The sequence below is a fragment of the Lagopus leucura genome, unplaced genomic scaffold (assembly GCF_019238085.1).
Source record: "Lagopus leucura isolate 7727_CA_CO unplaced genomic scaffold, USGS_WTPT01 Super-Scaffold_739, whole genome shotgun sequence".
In the NCBI taxonomy this organism is placed as follows: domain Eukaryota; kingdom Metazoa; phylum Chordata; class Aves; order Galliformes; family Phasianidae; genus Lagopus; species Lagopus leucura.
Window position 1 is genome coordinate 418,387 of NW_024962255.1, and position 24,888 is coordinate 443,274.

General features: G+C 45.3%; 1 long non-coding RNA gene across 1 annotated transcript; it reads right to left on the reverse strand.

The window, feature by feature from the left end:
* Positions 1-17,260: 17,260 nt before the first annotated feature.
* Positions 17,261-22,678, reverse strand: LOC122175663. Its single transcript, XR_006177466.1, has 2 exons — positions 20,558-22,678; positions 17,261-18,408 (listed from the first exon to the last, which is right to left on the reverse strand). It is a non-coding gene; the product is annotated as an uncharacterized LOC122175663 (long non-coding RNA).
* Positions 22,679-24,888: the final 2,210 nt, after the last annotated feature.

The following is a 24,888-nucleotide window of genomic DNA, read 5'->3' on the forward strand; positions in this document are numbered from 1 at the left end:
CATGTGAGGTAGAAATCAAAACACTTTACTATTTCTCTGTTCTTCCTTCAAATATTTGCTACACCCACAGAATCCTCTGCAGAATGGAGGGATGGATCTATCAGAGATGACCAGGATCTGGAGGGACATATCCCAGCCATGCCACAGATCATGGCCATAGCTGCAGTGCAGTATGCTGATGTGCTGGGCTCCAAGGCACATCTCCTCCTGAAAACATACAGCTTAAGCAGAGACCTGGGAAGACCTTCAAGAAGCTGTTGGTTTAGGAACCTTTCTCACACACAGTCATCTCTCATGCTTGGATTTTCTTGAGAGATCACTGCTGGAAGATTCTACGATGAGCAACGTGAGTCAATCAGAAATACAAAACCACTCAGTCTGAACAAAATGCTTGGTTGTGAGTCAAACAATACAAGTTTTGAAAATTATTTCAGACTAAATTCTTCCTCAGGACATAGCCTCCAAGGGTAAAAGCTTGGCCCCACTGAGGCCAAGAGCAAAATTCCTGCAGACCTCAGCAGGACCTGGCTCCTACCCAAAACAAGCTTTTCAAGTCCCAGCCAAACTCTTCATCTGCAGATATTCATTTCTATTATTTTTTTAGCCTTTTTGTCCTGCAAGAAGTCCTTCTGCACTGGCCATCCAACAGCCAATAACAAGATGGAAGAAATATAATTTGCTGTTGAAAAATGTCTGTTAGTTATTTTTTTCAATTAGAAACAATATGCCCCTAACATGGTCTCCAAGTGTGTCAGCGGCAATCTGGTCAGTGGAAGAGTCCTGCATAGCTCAAACCCTTCGGGGACCGGGATTGTGCTCTGTTCTATTTCACCTAGCTCCACAGGATTCTGCATCTGAAACACGGGCCTTCCAGGAACTTAGTAAAAGCAATTATAAATCAAGTATTTTGATGTTAGCCTTGTTGGCTTTCCTTCTGCCATTATTGTTTGTCATTCCCAGCAGGCTGAAGGCATTTTGCCTCATGGGGAACTGCACTGTAACAATGATTTTAAAGCACTCCAGTTTTACATTTGGAACAACATTAACAAGTAAAACATGAACTGTCAGTTTTACAAGTTTTTTAACTTCTGATTATTTGTTTTAAAGCTTGCACTCCTGAAAACCAGTAGTTACATCAGTCTCAATTCTCCTTGATGTCAGAAGAAAATGTCTAGGACACGCCTAAAGGGTATGGATCAAAACACTGACTCCAAGCATGTCGGCAAAACTAGAAAACAAATAGACCATGTTCTTCGAGATCACCAATAATCTGACTGTGTCCTCACATGCTGGCAGTGCTTCATGTTAAAATGTCAAGGCCAAACGTCAAGAAATTGTGCCACAAGATTTACCTACTGTACAGCCACAGGAATATAGTCTAGACCAGACCTGAGTTCAGATCCCAACTCTCTACCGATACCCAGACTTTTCACCATATGCTTGTAATTATGAAATCATTCTCATCAGCAAGAAACACAATACACTTTAAAGGAAAGAAAATAAACTGGGCCTTAATTTTACCTTCAACTACTCCCCACACACTCTGACATTTTTATGCAACTGGAACAGGGACTCACCCTTCTCATTTCTATATGCCAAATTGGTTTGCTGCCACATTATTAGAGCCCACAAATCTCTGGCTTCATCCAGGAAAGGAAGTCAGGCTCCAGCAAAAGCAAACTTGCTCACACATGCATATTTCAAGCACAGTCTTATCCCACAACCCAAAGGACATTGCGACACCATCCAGATAAAATTTTAGTGCAACATGCCAAAGCAGTTGCTTACATTAAAGTTTGGTCCAAGCCACTAAAAGTAGATGTGAATGTAGATCTCGAGAAAAGCACGGCTATTTTATCCTCTGAGTTTTCCAAAGCTTTTGCCCTTGGACACAGGAACTTTCAGCTTTCACGTCATGGGACTGCCCGTTGCCATTGACCTCAGGTCAAATGATTCCACTAGTATTGGCTCCAGCTTTTTTCTCTTCTGACGCACCATGAATATGGTTACAACTCTGCTTATGGTGACAAGCAGCAAGGGCTGAAAATTGTAGTGATACCAAGTGTGCATTATTTTGGCATGTCTTGAGTCCATTCAATCTTCCTAATTGCAGCATGGAAGGAGGAGCTGCATCTCTGAAACAAGCTGGAAGTACTAGTGATGACTATATGAACCACAGCTGTCTCTTTTGAAGCCCTTCTAGTTCTCCAAAAGAGATACAAGCAACAGAGGACAGGTCAAGCTTGAAAGTAAGGCTACAACAGACCCAAACATGTTCCTGTAGAAGCAGCTGCAGGATGGCCCAGATGCATGAACTTAATTCTGATTCAGATGTGCTTTCAGAGCAATTTGGCACATTAGAAAGTATTTGGTTGTGTTCACACATACCTCAGGAAGTTTCTAGTTTTCCAGATACACTGGTCATCTTGTATTGCTTTCAGGCAGCCTCCCTCATCTGGCTTTCACAATTTAACTGAATCCCTGAGAATATTTTGCTGTAAAACTAAGTTTTGCCAGAGGGAGAACTTCACATACAAATGACTTCTGCATCACTCTTAAAGAACCAGTCCACAGAGATACATAAAATGTCTCCTTCCTCTATCTGTTCACCTCAGATCAACCCCTTGTAAGAAATTTTAAGTATTGCAGTCATCTGTGAGTCATTTGTGGCATCTATGCCACACATGTAGCCACCTGAAGTGAGCACCACAGCCAATCTTCATGCTCTGGAAGAACATGCTGTTCCCTCTGCCACACATCTCAGTCCACTGGTGGCTGCCGTAAAGGCCCTTCCTCCTGCTATGGTCACAAAGAGAGAAGGATGGAAGACATTTTATGTATATAGTTACACTCACATTAGGTGTACATGTATAGTTGAAAACAAATGAGCGTACCAAATAAATGGGGAGTTTTTGTGGAGCTGGTTATCTCAAAGTTGATTTTCCCTGGGATCAAAGTCCAACTTCTACCACAGCCCAACCACATTCTGACTGAATTCTGAAAATTCCTGTTCTTCACCCAAAAAGGAAAACAGGCAGCTCCCACTGCTTTCTAAGTAATGTGCTCTCCTCTGCAGCAGGGACCCTTTGTGCTTTTGACAACTTTCTCAATCTAGTGGCATGTGAAAAGTAGATGATGTCTGTGGTATACCAAAACCCCAAAGCCCTGACGCACACTTGCCCTGGATCATGAAATGAGTTGCAGAGTGATGACACTGTGAAAATGCTAGATAGCATCAGCAAAAGCCAGGGTTTCTTTGAAGGAAGCAGTCATTTTCCCCTCCCAAAACAAGCTAATGTGTAAGAACGAGGAGTGTACACATCTTACTTATGCAACTCCCATGATGAGCAGGGTGTAAATCTCCACTCTAAGCAGGACAACAGCTTATATGCAGGAGTAAGGGCTCAGCGTACTGGAGCAGTTGGTACGTGGCCATGGGCGCGCAAACTCTCCTTTACAAGTCACCATATGCTTGTTTCCACCACAGTGGAAATAATAAAGACATTTTCTTTTCTCTTTCATTTCAGGTGCTTTTGAGGGTTTTTCTCAACAAAATGTTGTTCCTGGAAAAAAAGAGAATTACAGTTTTCAACCCTTTGGCTCTTCATAAAAACCTGTGGGAATAAACAGCGGCTTGAATCTCAAAGGCTGAGGAAAGGACAAGTATATTTAAATTCTTGCTTGATCGCCGAGGTCCGCGGCTCGGAGCTGTCTCTGGCAGAACCGCCGCGACTTTTAGCGAGGTACGGGGGGATTTAATCGCTTTCCTCATCGAGGATTCCCGCGGCAACCGTGCGGACACCGCTCTCAGTCGGGCTAGTCTCGCGAGAGCAGCTGACGCAGCGCGGGCGTTGCCTAGGCAGCGGCGGGAGATTTAAACGGGCGCAAACCGGAAGCGGCCCTTGATCGCCCCTACAAAAAGCCCTCGAGAGGGCAGTGACACGTCGCTGACCACCTGAGACACAGCGGAGGAGGTAGTACAGCTCTCTCTCAGGCTGCCTTAACGTGGTGCTTTTGTAAGGTACCCCTGTCTGCACTCCCCTGCAAGGAGTCCTGTTATTGCTATTGGTGGTAAGTGCCAGGGCACTTAGCGAACCCGGCAATAGTGTGAGGGTAGGGGGCAGCAGGGCAAGGCTGATCACTTGCACCCCTATAGGACTTTCTTGTTGAGTTAGTGAGCCTGCTGGTAGCCATGGGTGCACCCCGGCAGAAGGCTTCAAACACAAAAACTGTGAAGAGCCATGCAGAGGTCCCGAGCACGCGCAGCAGAAAGACAGTAGCCAAGAAGACGGTCCAGAGCCAGACTGAGGTCTGGTGCATGCATAGAGAGGAGAACAAGGGTATGAAGTGTGTGGCGACTCAGACAGAGATAACATCACGAGATGCTAGTGTGCAGGTCACTGGCTGTGAGAAGTGCCACAGCCTGGCCTTTGCAGTGCCACATGAAGGAGGCAGCACTTGTACAAGGTGCGAGCAATTGAATGACTTGCTCAGCCTTGTGATTAGCCTGAAGGAGGAAGTGGAGAGGCTGAGGACTATAAAAGAGTGTGAGAGGGAGATTGACTGGTGGTGTCAGTCCCTCTCAACCTCAGGTTCTCGGCACACAGATGAGGCTCCTCACGGAGCACGTCAGCCCCTGCCACCTTACAAACACCTGGTAAAGGGGAACCAGCCAGCTGACAGCGTTTCAGCGAGCCCCCTGTCCTCTCTTCCCCCTAACAGCAATTTGAGAAGGGAGGAGGAGTGGAAACGGGTACCTGCTCGGCAGAGGGGGCATCCCCCATCCTGACCATCCCCGGCTCCCCAGGTGCCTCTGCGTAACAGGTTTGAGGCCCTGGAAGTTGAGGGGGGGACGAGTGAGAGTGTGGAGACAGGTTCACCCGTGAGGTTGCCTCAGGCGAAGCGGTCGCCCCCAACCCTCAAGACTGCTTCTACCCGTAAGGACAGGAGGGTGATTGTCATAGGCGACTCCCTTCTGCAAGGAACAGAAGGCCCTATATGCCGGCCCGACCCTACCCGCAGAGAGGTGTGCTGCCTTCCTGGAGCACGGGTCAGGGACATTTCAAAGAAAATTCCTGGGTTGATTCGGCCTTCAGATTATTACCCGCTTTTAATAATTCAGGCTGGCGGCGAGGAAGTTGATAAGGAAAGCCTGAGGTCTATCAAGAAAGACTTCAGGGGAATGGGGCGAATACTTGAAGGAGCTGGGGTGCAGGTGGTCTTTTCTTCTATGCCCGTGGTGTCAGGGAAAGGTACAGAGAGGATCCAAAATACCCAACTCTTCAATAGATGGCTTAAGAGCTGGTGCAGGCGCAAGAATTTTGGCTTTTTTGACCATGGGGCAATTTACACTGCACCTGGCATGATGGCTGCTGATGCATGCAGCCTGTCCCTGAGGGGTAAGAGGATCTTAGCTGAAGAATTAGCGGGACTCATTGACAGGTCTTTAAACTAGGAATGAAGGGGGAAGGGGACAAAATAAGGGCTACTGGAGTTGAACGGGTCATTCGAGGGCTTATACCAAACTCCATGGGCAATGACGGCAGAGTGCATAGGGAAGGACTAGGGCAGGGGGATGCTGGGGATGCTGCTGTTCTAGGGGATCCTAGATCCCTTATAAAGGTGGCGAGATGGATAGCCCGGCTGAAGTGCCTTTATACCAACGCACGCAGCCTGAGTAACAAGCAGGAGGAACTGGAAACTGTGATGCACTCGGGAAGTTATGACCTTGTTGCTATCACAGAAACATGGTGGGATGACTCCCACAATTGGGATACTGCCATCGACGGCTATAGACTCTTTAGGAGAGATAGGCGAGGTAGGAGGGGTGGGGGAGTTGCTCTCTATGTCAGAGATTGGATAAACTGTGAGGAGCTCCCTACGAGAAGCAGTCAGGAACAGGTTGAGAGCCTGTGGGTTAGGATTAGAGATGGGACAAATATAGGTCAGCTGGTGTTAGGGGTATACTACAGACCACCTGATCAAGGGGAGGCTGTTGACGAGGCTTTCTTGCTCCAGATGTGTGAGATGTCTGGCTCACGGGCTCTTGTCCTGGTGGGGGACTTCAACCATCCGGACATCTGCTGGGAAAACCACACGGCGAGCTGCAAGAGCTCCAGAAGGCTCTTGGAATCCATTGACGATAGCTTTCTGGTTCAGGTATTGGACAGACCGACCAGAGGTGAAGCATTGCTGGACCTGCTGCTCACCAACGCCGAGGAGATCATCAAAGGCGTCAAGGTTGGAGGCTGCCTGGGCTCCAGCGACCACGCCCTGGTTGAGTTTGTGATCTCAAGCGATGTGGGCCTGGCAAAGAGCAGGACCAGGACACTGAACTTCAGAAGAGCAGACTTCAAGCTACTCAATGGATTGCTGGCCAAGATCCCCTGGCGCGCTGCCCTCAAAGACAAGGATGTTGAGGAGAGCTGGCGGCTCTTCAAAGATGCCCTCCTGGAAGCACAAGAGGTCTCCATTCCTCTGAATAAGAAAGTGGGCAGGCGAGGTAGGAAACCGGCTTGGCTCAGCAAGGACCTGCTGAGAGAACTGAGGGCGAAGAAAGGGGTGTACAAGCTCTGGAAACAAGGCTGTGTCACCAGGGAAGAGTACAGGAATGCCGTCCGGACTTGCAGACGTGGGATCAGGAAAGCCAAGGCGCAGGCAGAACTGAACTTGGCAAGGGACGTGAAAAACAATAAGAAAACCTTCTACAGGTACATTGCCCAGAAGAGACAGGCCAAAACGGGCGTACCTACTTTGGTAAATTTAAAAGGAGAACTGGCTTCAACAGATGAAGAGAAAGCTGAGGTGCTGAATGAGTTCTTCACCTCGGTCTTCACTGGTGGCCAGGATTCTAGTCTTTTTCACGTCCCTGAACCCTGCATCCCCAAACCTCTATGTGGGGACCAAGGAGGTAAATCCCTCCCCACTGTAAGGGCAGAGCAAGTCCGAGAGTGCCTCCTTAGACTGAATGAATACAAGTGTATGGGGCCGGATGGCATGCATCCCAGGGTCCTGAAGGAGCTGGCTGAGGTGGTTGCCGAGCCGCTCTCCATCATATTTGAGAAGTCGTGGCTGTCAGGTGAGGTCCCAAACGACTGGAGGAAGGGTCATGTCACTCCCATATACAAGAAGGGGAGCAGGGAGGACCCAGGGAACTACAGGCCGGTGAGTCTCACCTCCGTGCCTGGGAAGATCATGGAACAGATCCTCCTGGACAACATGCTCAGTCACATAAAGAATGAGCATGTGATCCGAGACAGCCAGCACGGCTTCACCAAAGGAAGGTCATGCCTAACTAATCTTGTGGCCTTCTATGATGGAGTGACGGCATTGGTGGACGAAGGGAAGGCGACCGATGTCATTTACCTGGACCTGAGCAAGGCCTTTGACATGGTCCCCCACCACATCCTCATCTCCAAATTGGAGGGAAGTGGATTTGATGGGTGGACGACCCGATGGATAAGCAATTGGTTGAAAGGCCGCAGACAGAGGGTGGTGGTCAATGGCTCTATGTCCAGGTGGAGGCCGGTAACAAGTGGTGTCCCCCAAGGGTCTGTCTTGGGACCGATGCTCTTTAACATCTTTATTAATGACATCGATGAGGGAATTGAGTGCACCCTCAGCAAGTTTGCTGATGACACCAAGCTGAGTGGTGCGGTTGATACGGTGGAAGGAAGGGATGCCATTCAGAGGGACCTCGACAGGCTGGAGGGCTGGGCTCGGGTGAACCTGATGAGGTTCAACACGGCAAAGTGCAAGGTTTTGCATTTGGGCCGGAAGAACCCCAGGCACCTGTACAGGCTGGGAGGAGCGGTCCTTGAGAGCAGCTCGGCAGAGAAGGACCTGGGGGTCCTGATGGACGAGAGACTGAATATGAGCCAGCAGTGCGCTCTGGCAGCTCGAAAGGCAAATGGGATCCTGGGCTCCATCAGGAGAGGGGTGGCCAGCAGGGACAGGGAGGTGATTGTCCCTCTCTACTCGGCTCTTGTGAGGCCCCATCTGGAGTACTGTGTCCAGGTGTGGAGCCCTCAGTACAAGAAAGACATTGAGATTTTGGAAAGGGTCCAGAGGAGGGCGACTAAGATGATCAGGGGGCTGGAGCACCTCCCCTATGGGGACAGGCTGAGGGAGTTGGGCTTGTTCAGCCTGGAGAAGAGAAGGCTGCGGGGTGACCTCATTGCAGCCTATCAATACCTGAAGGGAACCTACACCCAGGAGGGGAGTAAACTCTTCAAAAGGGCTGATAACAGCAGGACTAGGGGAAATGGTTTTAAGTTGAAGGAGGGAAGATTTAGGTTGGATGTTAGGGGGAAGTTCTTTACTAGGAGAGTGGTTAGGCCCTGGAACGGGCTGCCCAGGGAGGTTGTGGATGCCCCGTCCTTGGACGTGTTTAAGGCCAGGTTGGACGGGGTCCTGGGCAACCTGATCTGAATGTGTATGTTTGGTGGCCCTGCCAGGCAGGGGGGTTGGAACTACATGATCCTTGGGGTCCCTTCCAACCCGGGTGATTCTGTGATTCTGTAAATTCCTACTATAATTAATTCATCTCACACACAGATCTTTCACTTCTATTTAGTGCCTGATCTGAGATACAACTCTCTCCTCCCTTCCCAGCCCAAAGTCTGCCTTCTTGAGGCTTGTGGTTGCATCTGGTTTATTGAGCTTGGCAAGGTAATGTGACCCAGTGGGTAAGACATTCCCACTGGTGGGATTGAAATATTATGAGAGCTCTGACCCCCCACCATGGGCCAGAGAACAGTTTCTCAGCCCTTTTCCCTGATGATCTTACCTCCAGTCGCTTATTTGCAAAGTATCATCAATCCCACCAGGCTTTGAATCTTGTGCTTGGGAAACCACTTGCAGCAAGTTGTTTTCTAGCTGGCCAGCTTGCTGTTCAGAGAGGTTTTTCTTTTTTCCCCAGGGATGCAGAAGGTTTACCCACCATCTCAGTCATTTGTTCTCACCCAACCCTGACACAACCAGCAAAATACTGAGTGTAGCTTCACCCACTATTATGTGTTATTGATTCCATTTTTGAACCTTTGTAGTGTTTCACATTGTGGTATTTATCTATCACATAGCAAGTGCAGCATTGCAACCTTAACACTTCTAGGTCAGATGAGCTCTTGTTTCCATATATTTGGCCAGAGCACAAATTTTGTTTCAGCAGCTGTTTTTGTGATTTCAGATAAAGTCTTCAGTATCTTACATATACCAACAATGCTCAAGCTGTTCACTATGTAAAAAAAATTATCTTGACCCATCATTAAAGTACTGTAGTAAATTAAGGAACACCAATTTTCACAATTTTTTGTTCAAGTACCTCACAAGGTTTTCTAAGTGTGAAGCAATGGCAGCACGTGGTAGGTGCAAGCCTGCTCATTGCATCGCAGGGCTTTGGTACAGGAACATAGCTTGCTGAAAAGCACATTAGATCTCTTCTTTGAGGAAAGCTTTATCCGTATCGCTATTAAATACAGAAGCCAGTAGAGCCCACATAACTCTCTCATTATTGCACACTTTCAGCACCTGCAATTTAACCCATCCCATATTTTTGTACATATCTTTTTGTTCGAGATTGCAATCAAATGAAAAGCAAAGAAACACAGGCTGTAGATAACACTTCAGACATATGTTTAATCGGGAATAGCTCTGTTCTTATGCTATACAGGAGCTGTAATTGCCTCAAAATAGTTACGTCCATAGCAGAGCCTCTGTGCTGCCCCCTGGATTAGAGAGGTTAGGTAGGAAGCCGTGTGTTCTGTCCTGTAGCATACACAGACAGCATCATTCAGATGCTCTCTCCACCCCAAATAATTTATCGTCAGTTATCCACATGAAGATGTGCTGATGCACCTCATGCTAACTGATGCTGGAGCAGGTGCTGTTTTGCCTGGCAGCTCTCCATAGCTCCCGTGCTAGGTTCATATTGGGCATTTCTTCTTTGTCTGCATCAGCAGGCAAATGACAACTTCCTCTATTGCTTACTAATCCCACTCAGGCAGCCAACATCAGATTCCAGCCTGGGGACACTGAGATGCCCTAGTCCAACCTTCCCATCCACAGGAGTCCTTGGCCTCACTGAAGGGCCGAGAACAGCTTTGGCATCTGCCAGTCCAGCATTGAAGGGGCAAGCAAAGCCCGTCTTGCTCACTGTGAGATCTTTGCCACCTTTCTCCCTTCTCCACAGGCAGCCCAAAGACTCAGCAGGGTGTTATGGCTCTGTGGCTCTTTTCCCGCTTCAGCGAGAAGTGGGAGAAGAGCAGCTGTACCCTCTAGTGTACAGAGCTTGCACTAAAAATGCTAATTTGATAGCTCAAAATTAGACGTTCCCCTTTTCTGCAAAATTACAACTAATTGTTGCATTAAGGCAAGATGCTCAGACAAGACCCTTCACTTCCTGGTGTCTGAATAAGCAATGCTTAGGGTTTTCCCTTGGTGCTTGGTTGTGATATGTTCCAACAAACTCAAAATTAGAAGCAGTCCAGCAGTGTGGTCATCATCTCCCAAGCCCCAGAAGCTGGCTCTGGCTGCATGGAGGACACTGTTTCCCTTTACCCAAGGCTTTCCAAAGGATCCAAATGACCACACTAGCAGAACACAAATGCATAACTTGACCCTGTTGCAGAGCCTGGGCTTGAGATCTCACAGCATGAGAGTATGGAGCAGTGATGGAAGCAGGGATACAGAGGGCTGGATCCATGCTCCTGCACACGGGGACCCTACACCCAAGATCAAAGCCAGCAGTGCCTTTACAGGATGTGCTTTACATCTCTGCTCTACTTGCAGGTGAAACCTTAAATCTGAAATTATCACTAAACAGCAAGATTATTTTCCAAGTGTTAATTAGTGTCGGTCATATTTTTCTAATATGACATCCAATAAATGATCTTGAGATTAACACTTGGCTATCACTCTGTAATACGTAGGCAATGCCAATTGCCCAGATGAAACAAATGAATTCAAGAATCAGCATGGAGGCAGATCTGGCTCCTATCTGAGTGGCCTAGCTGCCTGCCATTGCTTCACATTTTCACCCAGTGTACTTTTTTTGCCCCTTCCCAGCTACACATGGCTGTTGTTCAGAGCTTTGATCACCTGTCACAGGAAGAGAGCAAGTCTGTTTTACTCAGCTTAGGAATTAGGTATCACTATGAATCTGCACGCACCACAGAGGCAGCAAAGCACAATTTAGAAAAAAATTGAAGCTGAAGTTACCACTGAACACTGAAGTTGCAAAAGTTTCAGTTATGCAAGCAGACACTTCCTGGGTGTGAGCATCTGACACACTGTAAATTAGGTGAAGGAAGTTAATAATTGAGCACAACAAGCACAGCTGGAAAGTAAGTGGATTTGAAATTTTCTAAATAAAATCAGTCATTCAGACCTCTGTATTTTGAGTCAGTCTGTGGAATCTCAGCTGAGCAGCTGTGCATAGATGCTTGCAACCATCTCTGGAAGACTTCTTTTTATCTTGGTTATATAGGTATATAGGTTCACTGTATTTTGTTGAAATGTGTATTGCAGGGAGGATTTCCTTACACCCATTTCAAAATTTCCTCAAAAAGAAAACCCACTGTTTTCAATTTCCTTGAAAAGAAGCCTGGGCTTCTGCCCTAGCCCAGGGCCCAGTGTGGCCCATTTGCAGATCTCTCCCTTGTATCCCTCCTGAGGACCCAGGTGTGACCTCCCCAGTGCCATGTACACAGAATTATCCCCATCCCTGAGCTGCTGCTTACACTTTGGCTCTGGATCAGCTCAACACTTCTCTCCATTTTCCCCGTGCCGTTTCTCCATCCAATGTCACCCATGTAGATTCCATACCTCACAGGCTATCCAGATCATCATGGCATGTTTACAAAGTTGCACTGGTGTCACCTCTAAAGACAAGCTTTTGGAAGCTACTCAGACAGGTTTAGACCATTGGCCTCCTGAAGATCAAACCCAGTCTGCCCTCTTTGCAGCATAGTCAAATAACAGGACTGAGTCACTCTTGACATTAGCAAGAAAAAATAATTCTGCTTCCAGATCAGTGTTCAGGATGAATTTTATGCATAGTTTTCTTTATGTTTATTGCTCTTCACTCCTTTTTGTCCCCTGTCATAACTACATTCGAAAGGCAAGCTCCTATTTCACCCAAATTTCCACTGTGAGAAAAATTTTCAGAAGTCTATAGAATCAAGCAGCAAGTTGTGCTGAGGTTTCAAGTGTCCTTCAATTTTGTCCCTGTTATCAAATCCAGAAAAGAAACCACAGATCTCCATAGCCAGAGTCACTCAAGAAAAACTGAAAACAAACCAAGTAACAGGAACTCGGCATCCAAAAATAACCGCACATCTGTCATTAGCGGTTTGGTTGCTCTTAGGGAATCACAGTTCAACAAGGTCATAATCTGTTCCTCTGTGAAAACCATTTGATTTTCAAAGGGAGAACAGATTTTAGCAAAATTCTAAATGTAAACCAAAGACTTAGGAGTTGAGAGTTGTGATGGTTTATTACCTGGGTACATTAAGCATTGCATTGGACAGCATGCTGTTCTTTGGTGCTTTCAGCATTTGGTGGAACCTGCAGCTCCTGCTGTAATGTCAGCCTCAGTGCCAAGGTCATGAACAGGTGTTGAGTCCTTGCATGCTGGGGTATTTTTCTTCTGACTTTAAGAATAGCATCTTGTCTTGCTCCCAGGGTCGTTATTCAGCTTTGCAGCTGGCCACGGTGGAGGCAGCAGACAAAAGAGGAGGCCTTACATGATTTACCCAAATTCTGTACTTGGTCTTTCTGAACTCTACCTTGATTTTATTAGTGTGTGACTTCTTATTTACAAGAAAACTTCCTTTTTTTCCAAAATAACCCTTTACTCATATGTTGGGACCTTGAGCCTGAGCAACAGATGGGACCCATTGTCATTGTGAAACACAGAGCTGGACACTATTTGGCAAGCACCAGCACCAGCACAAAATGATATTTGTGCAGTGGGATCAAGGCCAAGCTCTGGGAAAGCTCATCAGCACAGAAGTTCATAAAAACACAAAACCACAACTGGGAATGAAGTGCAATGCAAATATCTACTGTGTGATATGGAAGCACTTAAAGCTGGGAGGGCTTGGTCTGCTTCAGGATGTGGTCTCGTGTAACTTGTAGGCTTGTGTAGGCAAGATAAAGCATGATGGTCACTTCCATGGGAGCAGTTCTCTTGGCCTCTTCCACCTGCAAACCTGTAGCACAGGCTTTGTATTTTATATTAAAAAGTTGAAGAAAATTCTTATTTTTGTATAAAAAATAACACATGGCCAAGGACCGATACAAGCCAGATCCTCACTTTGGGAATCATACCCTGCAATTACACTTAGAGGCTTGTCCAGTCCCACCAGACTAATGCTTCATGCACATTTTTATATGCTTCCCATACAGGTTGTCCTACATGATCAAATATAATGCTTTTATGGACTTAATCTGCACAAAATTCCATGTTTAAGTCTCACCTATCATGAGCAGAAAAAGCTAGAATAGGTGTTTTCCTGTGGCTGCCCACCGAGCAGAGTTAATTACACACACACCTGGTCAACCTGCACTTTTTCAACAGCTTGTGTTGTCTTCCTGCATTCTCTCTGGGTGATAAAATATCTCAACAGTGGGGTTTGGTAGCTCTCAGCAGCCCTTAGAGCTCCTCAGATTCCTTCAAAGTTCTCAGGAGCTCCTTAATCCAAAAGCAGAAATCTTCCTCATGGTTGCCTTCCTGGTCAATTTATACCAATGTAATTTGTCATCTAAGGTCTAACACTCTTTGCGTTCACTGTGAACTAATTCTACTTATCTGAAGACTCAGGTTTTCAGATGGTGACAGTGGAGGACTGGAAGCAGCAGGGGGGACAGTGGCTTTTATCTTCACTTTTTAATGCTACTGGCCAAAAATTTCTTGCTGTTTCCTTTAGCTTCCTTGTTATTAACAACTTCTAACATCTCATTCACATCCATGTCTCTCCACTTGCTATTTTCATCTCCTGCAGACTGTTTTGAGGCTTCATTTCGTTTAAGTCGTGAGTTTGACTTCCCTTCTATGTTCACTTGTCTTTTTCACCATACTAGATTATAGAGTTAGAAGCAACCGGTAAATCATCCTTGAGCAAGTCCCAGGAAACTGAGACCAAGCAGGAGCTAATTCCCACATCGATGCCATTTCATTTTGTGTCAAGTTGATGTTCAATAGATTTCATCTGGCTCCAGGATACATTCAAAGTGGAATTAGCATCTATAATATTTAGCAGTTCCAAGAATATTTCATAATTCTGACAGACTGCATCACCCTCAATCCTGCCATGGCAAACAAGCTTTACCCTGTCTCTCTATTGCAGATGGCAATTCAGATGCTCAGGGAGATGTGTTTGCTCTCTTGTTTGTGCCAAACACTACTATTTCTGTTTGTTTTTTTTTTTTTTTTTTCCTGGAAGGACACTGACCTGCTGACATTCAAGAGCATTGTTCCCTTCCTCATCACAAGCTTTCCGCAGCTCTGTGATAGATACATCTGTAACAAGAATGATCCTGGATGTCACATGCCTTTCTAAGCAGGTCTTCAAAATCAGCATTGTAAAGTACCAGAAGAGCCATCCCACCCAACCTCAGTTTGCAGGTAGAATCTCGTGGCATTGGTATGATACAGCTTCACAGGTGGCCTGGTATTGAGCAAAGGCTGGTCTAGAAGCCTCCGACAGCTCTTCCGACCTAACTTATTTTCTGATCCTAAGTCCCATCCTCCCTCCTTTGCTATACACTTCTTCATGTTCTCAAGTGCTTTAGTTCACTTCCATGTCACAGTGCTCTGCTAAATGGAGGTATGGCTTCTGAATCACCTCCTTTGGAAACACTATAGTACAGCCACATGCTGTGTTAGACAAACCCAGTGTGTCCGTGCAGCACAAGAGCTGAACTTCACATCCTACCAAGCAGCTTACTACCGCAAATCCTGACAACCAGGGGAAGAGGAGGAAATGACACAATGGAGCCAGCTTGGGCCACTGTGGTCTCAGATGCAGTTTCACATCACTGCTCTTCATCTTGGGGCTGGATAGGAAAATTGGTTAAGTCAGATAACCAGCAAAGGAGAAACCAAGCCATAGAAGAGTTCATCCAGGACTGTCCATTCGCTTTTCTGGCAATTGTCCCAAATACCACAGCTTGGCCATTCAGACAGGGTATAGCCTTAATGGTGAAGAGATTTGGCGCTGCCTTAATGATATAAGAAGTAATTAGCAATCTTTTCATTTAAAAAAAAAAAGAAAAGTTTTTAATGATGAGTTTTCTAGAGCTTTAAAGGATCACAGATCTGGGTCACTGGGTGAGAAAATTTTTTAAGGGTGCAAGAGATTTAAGAAAGCATTTTAAAACTTCCCTTTCTTTCCAAGGAGACAATAAGCATTTCATAAACAGTAACACAGGCATTAGCTTTCCAGTGCAGAGAAACCAGTGATATTTCCTGTGAAACACAAAGATCATGACAAATAGAATTAACAATTAGTAATATTAATAAACAGTAAGTACAAATATTGCAGATGCAGCAGTAGTAACTTTTATCAGGTGATCAGGTACAAGCTATTTCATGTTTTTGCTTCTTCCATACCCTGTAGCACGTTGGCAGGGCTCACTCACAGCAACTTAGCTTGTAGTAGTCTCTATTGACTCTTGCAAGAAAAGCTTCAATTTTCACCCCCAAATGAAACATTAGCTCTGAGTATAGCCCTGCATTGGACAGCATTGAATCATAGCACACTCTTCCTCACCAAATCATCTATTTGGTTTCTAACCACAGATTTAGTTTCTAACCAAATATATGGCTCACAAGTACTTCATCTGCAAAATATAATTAACAGCAGCCCCATGCCCTGGCTTCAGTTTGTTTTAAATTAGGTGCAGTATTTTTGGCTTTGGGAATAGCTGAAGTCTGCATCCGGCAACCAGACAGGGAGATTTTCCAAGGGGCTTTGCAAAGCGATGGGACGGTGACAGGAGAGCAAACAGAGATGCTAAAAGGTACCTGCCTGGTGCTAAGACTGCTGAAGTTGAACAGGGGAAACACGCAAACATGAGAACGCGGTTTAGGAGTCAAAAACTGGCGAGGTGTGAGATAAGTTTATACTCATGAGCTCAAAGGGAAGACATCCGAAGGCAATCCGAACTTCAGCAAGAGCAGAGGAGTTCCTGAAACGTCCAGGAGGGCAGCAAGTCAGTGCTATTTATACGCCTGTGTGCACACCCACACCACGGCTTTGTGACAGCAGGCAGATTGCATCCAATCTGGCGTCCGGCAAACACTCGGGTTTGGGAAGGAAATCGCTGCTAATCAATGGCAGCAAAGGCACAGGCCAGAGGCCAGGAGAGGAGTGCTATACTAATGGACAAAGCAGATGCTGCTGAGTCCGTCGCCGAAGCCAGTGGGCCTGCGGCCAGGGGTTATGGGAGCAGCACAGCCCAGGCTCTTGCTTGGCAGGCTCGGTGATGTGAGTGGGCTCTGGCAGGGCTTGGCCTCCAGCTCTAGCCCAGGACATCTTCAAAGACAAGTAAGTGGAGACTGCTCATCCTCCACCCGGCTGGATGCAGATTCAGTCCTACCTGTCACAGATGCGGAAAGCTCGATCCTCCTGCTGCTGTCAATCGGTCCGATTCGAGCCCCTTCAGCAGAGCACCACAGATTTGCAGTGGCTGACTGTGTTTACAGCTCAGCCCCTGCTGGAATTTTTTCCCTGAAAGCTCACACAAAGCCAAATAAGGAGGAGCGAAGGGTAATGCAAAATCCCAGATATCTCCCCACTCCTGTGACAAAGCTAACTGTTGCTTACAGTCCTGTTCTGTGGCCAATATAAGCTTTTTTTGCCCATTTTAGGTACATGTGTATTAAGCTGAGAGCCGAGTTGTAAGTACATAAGTCAGACAACCTCCTACACAACCTCCCACTGGCCTTTTCATTTTATTTTAACACAAACACAAAAATTGTGAGTAGTTTGAAGATCAATCAAAAACAAAAACGAGAACAAAAAAAAAAAAAAAAAAAAAAAAAAAGAAGGATAAAAGTTACAGCTACAAGAAGGAAACCCGTCAGTAGGTGAGTCTTTTTTTCCTTACAACTGAGCACATTGCCCACATCCAACCACTGATCATCACAGTAAGGCAAACACGAGAACTTTCCTCAAAGTGAGCAGATCAGCAGAGGCAAATCTTTGCTTCTGGGCTGTATTAATGTTCTCCACTGAGAAGAGACAGCTCATGTTTCTTCATTGCTGTGATTTTATTTTAAAAATATCCAAGAAAGTCATTTAACTGCAAACAAGCCATGGAAAATGTTAGCCTGTTGGAGAGCTTGAGAAAATGACAACTGAAAACAGACATGAGAAACAGGGAGATTTTCTAACGTGGCTGCAGCACCGCAGCATTAACTTTATTATTATTATTATTACTTAAAAAAGACAAAAAGCAGCAGTACAACGAGGTTTGGTTATTTTATTTTCCCAAGTCCCCATGCACGCAAACTCTCAGAAAAGAAAACAACCAGCCTCAGCAGTGGCACACAGAGACATTTTGGTGGAGGCAGTGCAGACTTTCAGGAGCACGCACTAAACCACGTTAGCTCTTGCTGTCTGAGCAGCCTCTGAAGCAGCTGTTAAAACATGCTGTAAGATATCAAAGCAGCCCTAATTAACTTCCTGCTCTAGCACTACTTCAAAGTATTTCAGAGAGATTTCAAACCAGAATTTTTGTAGAGCGGTTGCTAAAGGAAAGCAGTTTGAGGGTCATTCATCTCAGACTCTAAACACACTTAAGATTCCCCAGTCGATGTTTTTTTTTATAAAGGAGACAAGAAGGCTATATCCATGGAACATTTCTAGCACACAGCATCACCTGCAACAGCAAAAAGCAGAGTCAATCTCATCTTCCTCCAAACCATCACCTAGAACCAGATTAACCAGTTTGACCCTTCTGACTAAAATTGTCTTGGAGTCTAACTCCAGTTTGCCCAAAAAGGTTAAAGCTGTGTAAATGCACATGCAACTTTGGGTTTGAAATACACTCACTCACACTTAGATTTTTTGTCCGATCTGAAATAGATCACACTGCAGACACTGCACAATCCGCTGTCCAGGGCTAGAATTTATGAACATACTAGCTCACCACTCATGATGTCACATCTGGATGATCTTTCCAGATAAATTCCCAATTCAAGACGGATGCGAAGACCTTGGTAAGGCTCTGCGTCAAGGCCTGGAGCAACCAGCCCAAGAGAAGATGAAAGGGAGCTGGGCTTGAGGAGGGTGAGGAATAGTTCTCAGTCACAACATGAGCAGCAGTGAATGCGGTCAAGCTCTTCTTGGAAGTGAAAGGTGAGCAGAAGGGGTCATGGCCATGGTTCATAGGCTTGGGGTTCTGGTTGGATGTTAAGAAACAACTCATCACTCAAAGGACATCACACATGGAAGTAACCACAGCCAGCCCCTAAGAACAAATGGTTGCTCTTTATAGAAGAAGGCAACATCCTTCTACATCATCACTTCTTCCCACAGGCTAGGTGGGAGCAGCCTCACTGCCGGCTGATTCTACACCAGGAACCAGAGCGATGGCTGGAGCCTTGAGCTCCAAACAGCTTTTTGGGTATCTGCCACATTGTTGGCCCTTTGCTTATGCAGGGCTTCCCAAAGCTCCTGAACGATGATGGTTTTTTGATCCACCACCACTCTCTCATTCTTGAGACATGTTTATTTGTTTTGTCTTTTGTTTTGATCTTTTTTGGTCAAAGAGATATTTTCACATACACCCAAGTCTGCCTCCACTCCAACGCACCAGGGTCTCCAGATAATCCACTTAATGATGCATTTTCTTAGCCTTCAGTTGCAAGAACAGCATTAATAGCTTCCTCATGTGTCTGTCTGAAGTTTATTTGCTAAGCCTCTCTCCATTCCCACTACACATTATGAAGACCTACACACATGAACCCTTGCCATGCTTTGTTTAATAATTTTTTTTTTTCCCAGAAAAGTTGTCATGGCCAAAAATAGAACATTTTTCCATTCTGAAGAGCAAGCAGCATTCCTGAGAATTAAGACAAATAGTGTTGGTCAGAAAATTTCTAACAGACACCAGCGCAGTCTGCGACAACCCAAATCTGCTCTGATCTCTGATGCGGGAAAGTTCAGCATCCTTCTTCCTCAACTGTGTAGAATAAGATCAAAAGCAACACGCCACTTTCTATGTCTTTCTCCATGAGAAAGTCTTGCTACTCTCCAGAGAGACAGTGTGTTGTTTTATTGGTTTTTTTTTTTTTTTTTTTTTTTTTTTAAGAGGAAACGTCTCTTGAATAAATCTAATGCACAAGCCATCCTGCCATCACTATGCACAATACTCAACACTGATATTTTTAGCAAGGCTTACATTTTCTTATTTCCTATTGGAAAGCATACAGGATTTCACAGAACTGTGTAGATTAAAGTTACGTATAATAGTGATTATATTTTCTTTCATATACACAATAGCAAATAAAACTATGTAATAGTGAAACTGCACTGCTGAGGAAAGGTTTGTACAGCAAGAAAGTTCTGGTGATTTTTAGTTTGTTCAGAAAAATTTTCAGTGAGTCTAATACCTAATTAATCACAAGCCTCTGAATCTGAATTTCCCTGGGATATTATCTTGGTTTAATTGAGTCTGTTTAGAAACATGGGTTTTGGTTACATCCATGCAAACAGGGAGCTCCACTTTCAAAGGCATCTTGGGTACTTTAGGAGCTTCCAGGCTCTTTTTTTAAGAGTGAAGGGCAGGGCAAATCCTGAGCTTCATTGACCTTCAGCTATGCTTTAATCACTGATTGCCTTGAAGCTGACTTGGACACTTGGAAATTTTACTGACAATTTCATTAATCAGATACTGTCAATCAAGCTTGAGCTAGCAGCAAGTTACACACTGACAACGAAATTATTTGCATCTGAAGATAAAAGCTCAAGTCTTTTGACAGTATCGTGAACAAATAGCAAAAATAACGCAACTTCAGAAAGCAAAAGCTTTCCTGAGGATCACAAGGACAAACGAACAAACCCTTCTAACCCAAGCTGGGCATCTGGGAGGTCCTTGATGGCCAGTTTTGGTCACTGTCACTGACAGTCACTGTCACATCCCCAGAAAAGCAGTACCCTTTAACTTAGTGCAAGACTCCAGTACTGCTTGAGCAGATGTGCCCTTGCAATTCCAAGCAGCATCATCTTCTGTCTGGCTGCCGCATTCATCTTAACTCTAGGCTGATCTCCTATCACATCAGCTTCCAGCTTGTTGGCAGTGGAGACCTTGTTCTACCAGTTTCTGCACACTTGGGCAGAGTTGCGTGTTACTGGACTTCCACAGCACTTTTTCGGAGGTTAAACATGCTATTGATCCTTCATTTACAGGGGGAAAAAGAATAGTTTCCTATTCTATTAGACAAATTTGTGGCCACATTTTACAGAATGGTCTGGAAGACCATTGCCATTAAATTGAACTTAGAGAAATATTTGCAGCTCGTGATTTTATTGTTCTCAGAAAAACTCACCCTTTTGGCAAAAGTTTTCATGCAAAAACATCCATCTGAATGGAGGATTCTCTGTGTAAGCTGTGGGGCCCTCAGCAGTGTTTGGTGGAGGAGAGGATGAGCTCTTTCCCAGCTACAGAGGAAAACAACATGCTTGAGTCTCCATTGCACCTAACAGGAGGCCAATAGCTGAACCTCCATCCCAAGCGCCACTGAACACAGGATGCTCCACTGGCAATGTCTGTCATGGACACAGGGATGCTAAAATCTGAAAATCTTTTGTTTTCTTTCTTCATTTCAAAAGAATATAAAGAGTAGGAATCCTTAATATTCAAAGCATCCATGGGTTTGCAAAACCACCAGCATCCCAGCTCAATGGATAACTCTGGTAGCCTGGAGGAGGGAGAGAGGCTGGAAAGACCCTAGATGAGGTTGCAAATATCTCTTGCTGATTTGACCCATAGCTATCACCTAATGGACTTGTGGAAAATGTATTTCATCTGCGTGGCATATACAGGTTAATTTATTTGCTTAACTTATTCCAAGTTTAATCCAAACAGCCAAAAGATTCCTATGTAAGAACTGGCAAAGTCCAAGCACATGCAAGCCCCATGAAAACCTGGTGGGTTTATGCTTTGTCAGGCCTCAGATTTGGTGAGAGTCAGAGATGTGTTGGCAAAGAGACTTGCTGGATGAAGAAAAAGAAAAATCAGTTTGGGCTTCTTTTTTGGTGTCTAACTCAATAAAATAATGAAATATATAATCCACAGAATTAAGTGCAGAGCTGGTCCCACATCTGAATAACATTTCCTTCCACTTCACATACAAGCTTTGATATGAACAAACAGTTGTTACACAAATACAGAACAGAGACCCAATCGAAACAGTATATTTAACTTTGTTATATAGAGTAAAGTTAGAACACATTCGTGAAGAAGGAATGAACTGCAGGCTTCAGACTTGGACACATTACCAGGATTCCAGCAAAATAAAAGAAAACCAGATGGATACAAGGAAAAGCGACAAGGAGAGAACAGAGGGGAAAGTACTCACTGGGAGTACATGATGGGCAAGGAAAGATGGACACTGCAAAATATCAAGAGATGGAACGGGCCATTATTTGGCCTCCACTGTCACACAAAGAAGAGCAAAGCCTGTACTGACTGGCCATGGGCATTGGAGGAGAGAGCCACCTGATAGCATCTACCATGGATTTACCATTCAATGCATCAGCACACAGCTTACACCTGAGGTTCGTGGGTGCTGGATATGGCCTTGTGGTTGGTTAGAGGCTTCTACAATAAAAGGTCATAGATCAAAGCCAGATGTCTGCCACCTCCAGGCTGAAATGATCCACGATCAGCATATTTAGGATCAAAAATCCTTAAAAGGATGCTTTGGCTCAAGCTGATGTTGCATACAGAAGTGGCTCTGAATGAGGAAGCCTGAGGAGGTTGGACTGAAGGATTACAGCTGCTTTTTTTCAGCCCTGAAGAGGCAGGTACCAATTTAGAGAAATCTAGAGCAGCAGCCAACAGAGTAGATTATTTCTGCGTGGAAGAAGGGAAAAGGGCTCAAACAAACCAGATTTTTCTCAGGCCCCAGCTGTTCCGCAGGAGCCCCAAAAATCTTTGCCAGTTGCAGTGAGTCTGATGCATTGCACCAGAAATCAAAGTGGGAACCACATCAGCTCACAGTGAACAACCACAAATAAGATAAAAATCAGCTTTCAGCAGCAAGTGGAACAAAAGCTAAGCTGCAGCTACAGAGAGATCAACAAGCTTGGAGGCTGCAGATGGGCAGTGCTCCTGCACGGGTCATTCCAGACCTGAAGCAGCAGCTGATAGCTTTTAACAAGGAATATAGGCCTGGAGTATCTCATGAACATGGTGCAGAGACAGAGCACCAACTCCAACATGTGATTAAAAAAAAAGTATTACTAGGCAGAAGCACTGCTAGACTGTCTCATTATTCAAAACATTTATCCAAGAGCAAGTCTCCCAATTAAGCTACTCAGCGGGCTTCAATAAAAGAGAAGCAAACACGCGCTTGAGATTGAAAATGATGATTACACTCTTACGATGTTAGATTCAACACAGAGTCCAAAGAGAAATAGCATTTTTACCAATAATATTGCATCATCTACATCGACAGCCTATCTGCCTGTACTATACATGCAGCATACTGTACGCATACACTATCAAAGACCTGTATTGTTGGCACATGCAATGGCCTGTTGCACATATAAATCTCCTGGAGTAACTCATCTGCACCTCACCAGGTGTCAATGACATGCCACTAGTTACATCCCTCACACAGAGGATGACCCAAAACTGAACAACCTCATGGGAAATGAAAACTTTGTACAGGACCATAAGTCACAGCTGCCATTTAAGTACCAAGGCAGAATGTAGTGGCTGTGCAAATAACTTCTATAAAGATGCTTTTACTGTGGTATAAAACATGAGATTTTTTTTTTTTTCCCCATCTTTCTTTTACCAAAGTATTGCTTTGCCAAGTAAAATTCAAACTAGAAGTCTTCAGCCTGGAGAAGAGATGCCTTTGCCAGAGAACCCCAAAATCACAAGTAGAAGAGAAGGGAAGAGCAGAGGATTTGGCCTCCCGCTGTCTCTTCCAGTGCAATAACCAGAAGTGATTAACTGCATTTTGTAGTAAAACTCATTAAGGAGCTGCTGCTTCTCACCCTAGATCTTTAAGATCTGTGAAAACCCTTACCCAGAGGCAGTGGTTGCAAAGAATGCATCAGTTTGAAGGGACACTGGACCTGTGCTTTGAAAAGAAATACACTGAAAATTACTAAATAGTGCAGCCAGTTCAGGAAATCCCGAGCCACCAACTGGTTTTGGGTGCAGGCTGATCTCTTATACGTGCACCCTGCTCTTAATCATCTCTGAACAGCTGTCTCCAGCCACCGAGGCAGGACAGCACTTTCAGTAATCATGAAGTCAAACAGTTGTATTGCTGCACAGATGCGTACTCAAAACTGTTATTCTTACACCTGCAGCAAGATGCCAAGATGAAAAAAAAACAACCACTGTATCAAGTTGTCAAATCACTGCCAAATTTCAGATCTGCCTTCGGATACTCAGTTATTTGGACACATAGCATTCTTTATCTCCCTTCCATCTCACTTTGCCTCACCTCCACCTTCCCAGCTCTCCCTGCTGCTTCGCCAATCTCGCTTTGTCCAAACTTTTGGAAGAGTGAAGTCAGAAGGTATTACCCAAATACACAATGGTGTAACTGCTCCCATCATCGGGTTGCGTCTCATCCCTAGGGTCTCTTAATTCTTCATTAAGAAAGTGGAAAGGAACCACGTGCTCCACATGGAAGGGAACTAGACTTCTCAAGTTTGCTGCACATGAATGCACACAATTTTAAATCAATCACTCTAGCCCAACAAGCAGATGTGCAAACATGCTGAACAGCAATGGCTTTTACCAGAAGGAAGTGACAAGCAGCAACAGGCCCACTTCTGCCATGAGTCACCGTTGCGAGCAGTTTTTTGGAGAGAAATTGCCCAGAGCAGTGGGCATCAGACGGGGAGCACCAAAGCAGCAGTCAGTGTTGATCACCAATCTATGGGCTTGGAATTGTGCAAGTCCAAACGAGCTCACAGAACTGCTGCAGGAAGCAGGCTACTAGATAAAAAGTTCAGCTGCAGGCACATATCAGATGAACTGGGTATGTTGTTTCATCTGAAGAAAAGGCCATGAACCTGATTAGAAAAGCACACTCCTCAGAAGTTCGATGAGTATCAAAGCAGGAACATCAGGTTGCTGCCACCAGCAAAATCACGCCCTGGGCATCTTACCATCAGCAGATGATCTGATTTTGGTTTGCCCAGGCTGCTTCCTCACCCTGCTGATGTGGCCAGCACGTTTCATACCATGGTTTTGAGAACCATTACGGTCAGCTCTTTTCTCTTAGTAACCACTTATGTTGCACCTTCTGTAAGCACTCCTCTTCAAACTTGTTTGCCACATGGACTCCTTTTAATAAGTCAGTCCTTCCTCCTGTCGCAAAACCTTGCAGCCACAGCAGCTCAACTGCCTCTCAAAGAAAGCATAACAGCAATTACCAGCCTGATCTCAAGCTCTCCCATCTTGCCTCCTCTCTCTACTTATAAAACAGGGCTGGCTTAGAGATCCCAAACCAACCTCCTTTCTCTGGCATGCTGCTGTACACAGCCTCTCTCTGGCCATCAAAGCAGCTCCAGGGCACATGCACCTCCCAGTGCTGCCTCTTCCCACTTCCCTGGCAGGACTGGACTATGAACACCAAGCAGAATAAGCAGCACAGTGAATGCATCTGCACGCGACAGCATTCAC